This window comes from Gambusia affinis, linkage group LG04 (genome assembly GCF_019740435.1).
Source record: "Gambusia affinis linkage group LG04, SWU_Gaff_1.0, whole genome shotgun sequence".
Taxonomy (NCBI): Eukaryota; Metazoa; Chordata; class Actinopteri; order Cyprinodontiformes; family Poeciliidae; genus Gambusia; species Gambusia affinis.
In genome coordinates, this window is record NC_057871.1 from 19,453,599 (window position 1) to 19,464,049 (window position 10,451).

A 10,451-nucleotide genomic window follows, 5' to 3' on the forward strand; every position below is an offset into this window, starting at 1 on the left:
TTTTCGACCCAAATAACTCCTGTTGCTCCTTGCAATCAAACGAAATTAGAAAGCAAAGAATAAACATGGTAAAAATGTTTACTAAATGTGGAAACCCATATTATCAACTACTTTAAACCAATACTAGAAAGTGATAATAATCAAATGTGCTGGAGAGAAAGATGTTAATTAAGTACCAACACTGAGAAATGGCTGAATGAACCTTCACCTCTGAGTTGGTTCGATCCAGCTCAACCCGTAACTCCAAGGTCTGGTTTCGATTTTAAAATCCTCTTTGTTACAATGTGATCTCTTTATTTAGTCAGCTCATGACAGGAAAGGGTAACTTGAACAAAATCTAAATCAGTTCTTGGTAAAACAACATTCAGTGCTATAACTCTCACCTTATAAATCAGAAAAAAATCACAAGGACCTTTAATCAGTTGAATGATGTTAATCTGTTCTTTTTATTTATTTATTTTGATATTAATAGTTTCTACAATACTTTTCAAAATTTCAACCACATGTTTAACCCTGGGTACCGCTCATTGCTAACATGAGGACATCTATTTTTTTACTCAATTTGTCCCGATTGTGTGTGGTGGAAGCAAAATGTAACCCAACCTTGTTTTTTTCCCTTTTCCATTGATTTAAAACTTTTTAATTACATGTAAACTTTAATTATGGGCAGGTTTAGAAAAGCAGCAATTTTCATGATGAAGAGCACCTGATTGACTTCAGATGTTTTCTTGTCTCATCTATTGTCACGAGGCGTCTAACAGAAGTAGGTGTTGTGTTATAGTTGAGCTCTAGGAAAACTAGAAATCATGTTTTATGAAAATTTCTCCAATTTAAGTTTGCACAAGTAACTTATTCTTTTTCAGATACTTACTGTTACATTTATTTTAAAACATTAAACAAAATCATCATTAACTTTTTGAAGAAAATTCTGCATTATCTATTTTTTTTTTATTGATAATGTACTTTGGAATGAAATTGTACTTAATTGAGCTGGGATCTTTTGGGTTTATTTAAGGTTTTGTTTCAGTGTCTGATGCACTTTTTTTAATCTTTTTTTTTTTTTTTGCAGCAGCAGCAGCAGGCCAAACATTTATTGAAATGAAAATCTCCAAAAATCAAGAGTTAAAGTGTATTGAAAACAGGATAAATTTCTATAGGATTGGTGATATAATGGGTAGGTCAGAGTGAAATCGAAAACACAATTTAAACTCTTGTTTAAAAATGGAAAAGTATATTCATATAGATGGGATGTGTCTGATGTATTTGAGCAAAGTAGCAGCAGAAGGCGCATTTGACGATTCCAGTAACTTATGCTTCATGCGTCCTTCCTCTGTCTCTGGTCAGGGTTCTTTCTGTTTCTTCTTCACAGTGAAAGTCTCTCAGGCCTCATGCTCTGTGATTTACTGCCAGCAGCAGTCCGCCTCCAGCTACTGATGGATTATTCTGATGGGTGCTGCTCTAATGGGGTGCCAACTTAGAGGCGTTTATGGTGTTCTGCAGACTTTCCAGCACGACAGAACCAAACTGAGTTACTGCACACAGCCGTCAATGTCTAATCATTCAACGACAGGCACAGGGGACTAAAAGCAGCAATTTCAAAACACTTTTTGAACCGAGATCTCGAATTAGAAGGTCATCTGTCTTTCAGGGCCACTGGGTTTGAAGCACTTGGCAAACAGCTTGAGGTTTTATAGCTCAGGTTTAGGATGGATTTATTTTCCCCAAGAGAGCTGGAGAGTCTGGCACAATCTGGCCGTTACACCTGCTATAATGCTTCGGTTGAAGGGAAATTAATGTGAACTAATAATAATAATGAGATTTTAAAGACTCAACAAAAGAGCCATTATGCAAATTACCTCATTTTTAGAGCTAAATGTGTATTAATTTGTATCCATAGATTGTTTAAAATTACAAGAGCATATTTAACTATACATGGCAATAGTTTGATTTACAGTTTTTAAATGACCACATTTTAACATTTTTTTTTTTTTTTTAGTTTTCTAAATTGGCAAACTAGATTTATTAACTCTGCATAAGAATTGTTGAAATTTATTTCAAAAGAGGAGCATTATTTGTTGGCAAAAATGTGAAATGACATTCTTGAACCATAGAAGAAACTGCTTTTCACAGTTAAATGACGATCCATTTAATAATTCAGTTCAGGTTGAGGCTGACTTCAATTGCTGGAAATTTCTGTTTTATGTCACACCATGATAAGAGGTGACTAATGATATGTTCCCCTTCCTGTCCAATGCACAGAAAGTTTTGCTTTATAGTTCTGAATCTTTTTGAAAGAAGTCATCTACCTCTCAGGCAACAAGACTTTCTCTCCGTCTCCTTCTTTGTCTGTGACTCATGACCCTGAAAAGGAATCGGTCCAGGATTTTCAGGATGATTTATAACTTGTTTTGGTCCCTGGCCGAAAATAGGGTTTTATCACACAAGTTGTGGCGTTACAATAATTCTCAGAGAGGAGGGATTCCTCAAGACAACTCTGAAACTGAATCTGAAAATTACTTTCTGTGTTTCTTGTTTTTTGTTGTTGTTTACATTTTTGCTGGGTGATATTTCAGCTTTAAAATAGCCAGTCTTGAACTAGGACACTGGGAAATATTTTAGTATGCTAAAGCTAAAGAACAGTTTGCTGCAAATTTATGTTGTGTTCTCACTGTTTGTATTTTTGCACATAATTGAAACGTACTGTATTTTTGTCTTTGCATTTGCAAAGCTCTCCTTAAGATTTTCTCTTCTTTGCCTGCTCTGAGGTTATTACTCGCTCATCAGTGTGCAGGTGGCAGCACAGAGTTTCAGATTCATGGTTCATTGACACTAGACATCAGGGAGAACGAGCACAGGGAGCTGACCTGCTGCTGGTGTCATCATCACCTGGCTACATGACCCCAGAGAACTAATGCATCAAAGTCACAACAAGTCGTGAATCAGCAAAGAGAACCTGAGGCATCGCTGCAGTGAGAGGAAATGCATGATTAGCTGCCAAGACACTTTCTGACAATACTACCGCTATGTGTTGTCATGGATCAATTTTATGAGGACAAAAAATGAAAACAATGTGAAAACAAGTCACAAACTGATTCAGGACAGAAGGCATTATAGGAAAAACATAGCCTTCATTTTATGGAAGACGGTGAACTCTTGATACAAGAGAAACTCGGGTTTTGTTTTTTCTTTAGATGGCAGCTTATCAATTAATCATTAGTCGATAGATAAGATAAATCGCTCATTAATATCGCTAACTAACACGAAACAAGCAATTTCTTAAATTCGCTGTGAGAAGCGGACATTAACCCTCTTACCACTCCAAAGGTTTCTACAGAGAAAATACGTTTGTTTTTCATGGATTATACTGGCTTATGGGAAAGGTCAATACTGTGCTAACATTTTAATTTCATGAAGTTTATGAAGAATAAAATATTTGATTTACGAGTTAATACAACATGAAGTAAAGGAGGAAGAGGTTTTCTTCTGTGTCCTCCAGGTATTTACAGTTGTAATTCAGTTTCTTTGATTATATTATAACTTTTATTACAGAACAAACTGCTCCATTTCTTAGATGGAGAGGTTTTAGTCTGAACTGCCTGGTCTTTATTCTCTGGGGTCTCACTCGTGTTGCACAGAGAGCAGGTGAAACATGATGTCTCTGATCAGGATACACAGCTATCCCGTGTCTTCACTCAGACAAGATGGGTAAATAAAACTACAGGAGAAATAAAATGCCTTCAAGTCTTTTAAAGTAAGATGGGAAAAATAAGATGAATCAATGCAACTGAGTAGAACTTTGAAATGGAGTGTTTTGCACATCCTCTTGCTTGGTCTGTACCATTTGAGCTGTTATCAATATTACACTCTCGCCTGCACACATTTCTAGTATCAGGAGGAACACGCTCCGCCCCTGCTCTCAGAGCCGCGTTCATTTTTTTATAGTACAGATTCAAAAGATTCAAAGATTTCTGAAGTATACTTTAGAGATTTTGACAAGATTTCTTCTATTTGCATCTATGACGTTAATCTCCACTTGCGTCGCATCACCAAAGTGCTGGATTGAGATCCAGTGTTTGTGGAGGGCATTGGATAAAAAGAAACTTATTCCCATGTTGAAGAAACCAGTTTGTGACGGTCATAGTCAGGAGATGAAGTTGGACAGCAAAGTACTCAGGTAGGCTGGGGGGTTTAAGCAATGCTGATGACCAAAGTCATCTTCACATTGTGTGCAGCAGATTCCTGAATGCATTTGACTGATTAATAAACAATTGAACGACTGTACCTAGAAAAGATTGGTGAATGTATTAAGCTTGAAAGCAGAGAAAGTAGATGGATGGATGAAAAAGCAGAAAGGCAGAAATGCCTTTTAAAACTCCCAAAACATTTACATGATAGGCAATGGGTCCATGAGGACACTAGTTACAGGGTTTTAAATCGTCCCCCCATGGTGATCTCCTAACACTTATCCAAGACTCATCACAAAAACAGCAGTTTTAACAGAGATATCTAGACATGTTTCCTCAAGGCTACTTCCTTTGTGTCCTCTGGGGGACTTAGAGACCGCTACAATACAGCTGGAAGTTACATGGCACTCAGTGAGATTTTGGTCACATAGAAAGACTAAGGATGTCATTCAGAAAGTATCCATCCAGATTTTCACCCTGCAGAGAAAATCTTGTCTTTTCATGGCACTGGTGGCCATTATTTCAGACTAACCCGAAAAGAAAGAGGCTGAGAGAAGAGGGGGAAAAGCATGCAACAAAGGAACCAAGGGTGGGAGTTGACCTCGGGACAGTTGCATCAAGGTGTACAGCCTTTGTGTACGGGGTGCCCACGACTGCGTCATGAGACGCCCCGCACTGATTTATTTTGAAACAGTGACTCAACTCTGAGCTAATTCTGTGCAGCTGAGCACCTCCCCCTAACACTAAGGGTGAGTCCGGCCACCCTGCAGAGAAAATCTTGTCTTTCAAACACTTCAATGCCTACTTGCGACTCCAATTTGCTAACGCCTCAGGATCTGGGAGAAGCCCCGGTGAAATCTGTCTCCTCTAATTGGAGACATAAAAAAGCAACAGGATCTTTGACAAAGTGCAACCCAAGGACCACACTCATAGGTGATGCATTTGTCTTATCAGAAATGTAAAGAACCACCTCAGTTTGTTCATTTAAAAGACACAACCTCTGACCTCTGCATTGTTACACAACCATGTTAACCAAGGTAATCCATCGTTATGGAAAGCCTAAAGGTGGTGGCCCTCAGGAACCACTGCTCTGCATGTTTTACACCTTTTCCTTCCAATCAAAGACCTGACTTCAATAAGTGAGTGATTAACAGGCTTCTGCAGCACTTGATGGCATGCAGAGGAAGTCATGAAGTCATTTGAATCAGGTGCTCTGGAACAGAGACACAAATAAAGCGAGGCAGTGGTATCTGAGGACTAGAGTCGAGAAACACTGAAAGGAGTGGGCGTGACTCTTCTGGCCCCTCACCCTCAGAACATTTCTGATTCTGAATTGGCGAACTCCTTCAGGGGCCAAACAGCAATGATAAGGGAATTTCACATGACTCTCCCACACATACGTAAGCAGAGGAGCTTTTGAGGAGACTCCATTTCCTTATGGGTCATGCTTTCTTCTCCTGCTTAGCAATATCTCCCTTTGAGGGGAACACCACCTCATGCCTCCTGGCGACAGTGATGGTCAAAACACTGCGTCCTCACCCAGTGGCACTTGATAGTTTCCTCAAACCACTTTGAAGCCATCCAGATGTGCTACTCCTAAACTTCAGCAGATTCATTCCACACCTGAGTTTTTGCATCTGCAGCTATCAGACCACCTACAACTATTTGGTTTGCCAGATCACAGCTCAGACTCAGAGGTTAAGGCTTAGAGGTCAATCATGGGCGAGACAAAGCGGGGATGATCCTGGAACATGAAGAAGGTCAGAAACTTAGAGGGAAACAACGAGAGTAAGATATGAACACTGGAATACCGACATGAAGCTTTAAATAACCTGTCAGGGAGGCAGAGATGGATGGGAGCAGACAGCAGGTGAAGCTGGTAGGCAATCAGCGTAGAAACAGGTGGATGAAGTAGTTGAGCAGAAGGAGAGTCTGGAAGAGAGCAGATGAGGTGGGAACATGAGCACAGCATGAAACAAGTGAATCATCACATAGATTGACAAGTTATAAATTATGTCATAATGCTATTCCCTCATCAAAAATACACCCGGAGTGTTGAGTTAATTCTTTCGTACATGTTTGAGAAATCCTCTAATCTCCATGGCAACCATTCAGCCGCGCAAAACACCTGGATGGACTTTGCCTTGCCTTTGAGGATGAAGCTCCTTCTCGGAGCCTCTGAGCGTCCGCCTCACAGAGCTCCCCTCACCGACGCCTTCCCCACTCAGCTCTTTCAGACTAGCCAGCAGCAGTTAGCAAACACCTGGTGGAACTGCTCATCAGCTGAGTTCATTATAGGAGCTACTTCTCAGTGAAACGCTGGTAAAAACGTTGTTTAAAGGGTCAATAAAGGCGCCATGTTGTGATGACTTCCTGAAGGCAAAGTTTTAGAAACATCAGGAGTTTTTAAAGACACGCAAGACCAATTTCAAACTAAATAGTAAAATTTCTTTTAAGTATTATTTGAATAATTTTATAACAACTAAAGGTAACATACTTTGCTATAAAATGTCATTAAATGCCTGGAAAACACATAATACTGCCCATTTAACCAATTGACAGTTCAGCTCATTCTGTCATGAAGACCAAGTGGATCATTGAAATGACATCCAGTGTAAATCATCTCTACTAAAGATGTCTGATCATAAAAAGTCCCTTGGTTTTAAACTGGCAACCTATGGTTTCCAATCAAGTACAGTTGTCCAGAAGGGGCAATAAAGGAAACATACAGGGCCCCTTTGTCAGTCAATATTTGTTGAATTCATAGCTTGGAGGCTCTCTGCTGCTTTTTCATCCATCCATTTTCTAAAATGGATGGATGAAAAAGCAACATTTTTTCATCCATCCATTTGGATGAAAAAATCCATCCATTTTCTAAAATGGATGGATGGATCCCACTAGGGATACCCTAAATAAGGGTGGCTCTAATGGGGTCGGGAGGGTTGCTGGTGTTTATCTCCAGCTAACGTTCCGGGCGAGAGGCGGGGTTCACCCTGGACAGGTCGCCGGTCTGTTGCAGGGCAACACAGAGACATACAGGACAAACAATCATGCACTCACACCTAGGGAGAATTTAGAGAGACCAAGTAACCTGACAGTCATGTGTTTGGACTGTTGGAGGAAGCCGGAGAACCCGGAGAGAACCCACGCATGCACAGGGAGAACATGCAAACTCCGTGCAAAAAGATCCTGGGCCAGGAATCAAACCCAGAACCTTCTTGCTGCAAGGCAACAGCTCTACCAACTGTGCCACTGTGCAGCCTGCTGCTTTTTCAAACAACTCCAAACCTCTACAGCTAGATTGGGTTTCTTGGTCACTTAGACAGGCGGTATTGATCGTTCTGTTTTTCTTAAAGAGAAAATAATGCTTTTGGCTTCAACAGAGCTGAAAGAGTTCAGATATGTGGCAGTGGTGAGTCAGCGGTTAAGGCTTTGTGTTACTGATCAGAGGGGTGAGGGTTCAAGACTACCATGGAGAAAACACCTAAAGCCATATTTCTGAGACTCATCCTGACTGTATTTTATATAATGAGCTACAAACATCCAAAAATGGTGAGGTTGGGGTGAAAAAAAAGGTTTGTATGTGTTACTGGAATATTTGAGGAATTTACTAAGGATATAGCAGTTTATTGTACTGAGAAACAGGATTATATTTTAATAATTCAGAATACTCCAGTACACATGTTTTTAGTTGTTCACAATGCTGGATCACTTATATCTGCCAACAATGTTGATATAACTGCGTTATAGAAATCCTTCCATTTTTGTTTTCACTGTTGTCCAAAAACAACAGACTGGGCTGCAAATTTTAAGAATTTTCATCATAAGAATCCAAAAATAAGAGTGTGTTAATGCCAATTATATTTTATCTGTGCTGGTCAGAGCTCAGAAACATATGTGCACAGTTACATTTTTGGTTGCCTTATTATAATTTAAAATCACAATAATAGCAGCTACTATTGCTACTTTGATCAGCTGCCGTTACCCAGTGTAGCCTTGGGCTGCGTATCTGCTCTGAGTTTAAAGCATAAACTTTTTACCAACATGTTAGATGCCAGTGAAATTATTTGGCCCCGCAGAATATCTCTTCTCTGTCAAGGTCTGGCCAGGGTTTCTGTTGAGAAGCAATAAAATACGTTGTGGCGTTATATTGGATGTCTGGTGGAGACGCAGAGCAGCTTGCCAGTCTTTCACATTATTCCCAGATATTGAAGGATAATGCCTTACATGCAGTTATATCTGACAGCAGCAAATTAAAGTATAATCCGGTTGTGCTTAGATGGCTTCTTTCTAAAAAAAAAAAAAAAAAAAAAAAGTGTCACATTTGCAAGCCTTTAAATTCAACAATTAGGCATTATTATTATTTTGTTATGATTCTCTTACATTTTTATGATGCATTGATTTATTTTTTCTCTAGGATTGAAGGATTAACAAACCCCCACAAAACTCTGAATAATTTCTAAACAAGAATTTAGTGCATCGGTCTGAAATTAATACGACTTTTCATTATTTACATATTGAGGTGGGGGAGTTAATTTAAACTGGTTTTTTTTTCTGCCACAACCCCAGTTTTTTTAAGCATAGTCCATATATTTTTTATAGATTTGAGATTGGGGCTTGCCCAAAAGCTTTTAACCCACTTTATCAAAATTCATTTAAAATGTGAGGAGGCAGCATTTAGTTTTAGTTTTAGTGCTGCTTTAGTGCAACAAACTCCCTGACAACTTTAGAATAGCAGAAACTGCTTTGTATTTTGTACCAAAATTATAAACATGTTTCCTAAAGTTAATTTCTATCATGTCTTAAATACTTATTTGTTTTATCATTTCTTTATTTTTATGTGACACTTAAATTTTTGTGTATCTCATCTTATTATTATTATGCTATTTACGTATTTTCATTTATTTTCAACATGTTGAGTTGCCTGCATGAATTGGCCAAGGCAAATGCATTTGCCTTGCCTTGTATTTATCCTTTAAAAATAGTTTGGAATCATAATCAAGTTGAAGCAGCCCACTCCATCCAGGTTTTACTCATTAGACCTAAATGGAAATTTCCCATGAAAGGAAATTAGTTTAAATTTTCCAGAAAGATCCAGACCCAAACTGGAAGATGCTGGCAATGTTTTAACACTGACCTCATTCAAGCTGGTTTTACAATTGAATGGTCTGAGAGCCCTCTAAAGTCCAAACCGTGAAGCTCGACTGAAATTTGCCACTGCCCACATAAACAAGCCGCAGTTTCTTCTTTAAAAATGGTTTTATGTCTATAAGGAACAAAGATTCAGTAGTTTAACCAGAGCGACTAGCAGTATTGGAAAGTCAAGGACTAAAATGCAACATAAACTGAGTAGACTGGTGATTTTAGTTTCATAAAAAGGATAAGTGTCACTGTCAGTGGAGCTGATTGATTGAACGAGATGGCAGGAATGATGAATGAAGATGGTGAGCTCCTGGTTCACCTGCCCAGAAAACATTGACATCTTTGTGTTCCAACTAAACAATGAATCCAAAACACTTCGTAACCAAGCCAGGCTAACATTAACCTTCTGGGAAAACCACAACCTCACTGACTTTGTTTAAACGGGAGCTCAGTTCCAAGAAACATTAGATTTTAGATCAGCTTCACTATTTCTGAAAACATGGTCAAATATCCCGAGTTGGGAGTGAGAGTGGGTTGAATATCCAACCAGGTCCTTGCTGCCGATGCCAACAAGGGGCATCGGCAGCAAGGACCTGGTTTATTATTTAAATTTATCATATTTTGCCTTTTTGTCTTCAAAAGAAAATACATAATAATCCCATTTTGTGTACGTAATTTTTGTACCTAAGAAAAGCTCGGCGTGTGTTTTGTTTCATCAGTTCTCAAAAGGGTAAATAAATGCAAAGTACAAAAATGAAATCACATTCATGCTGATAATGAATGATCAAATGCTTGAGTGACTGATCGGAACTTTCGCAGCAATAGTTTGTTTTGTCTTTTTGTACCTCTTGCAAAACAAGCTCTGCGCCATGTTGACATGCTTTGCAGACCAAAACAGATAAGTGTTTGCATCACAGAGGCGATATCTGCAGAAACACAGCTTCTCACAGGTTGCATCACAGCAGAAGAGAGACACGATCCCACCAGCATGGTAAGATCTGCAGGACGTCTACCCTGAGCGCCGCGTGTGCTGAATAAGCAGCATCTTAAAAGACGGCACAAGCCTCTTTAATGGGATGTTCAGCCTCCTGCCTACTAGGAAATAATCCAGGAGCATGAACACCA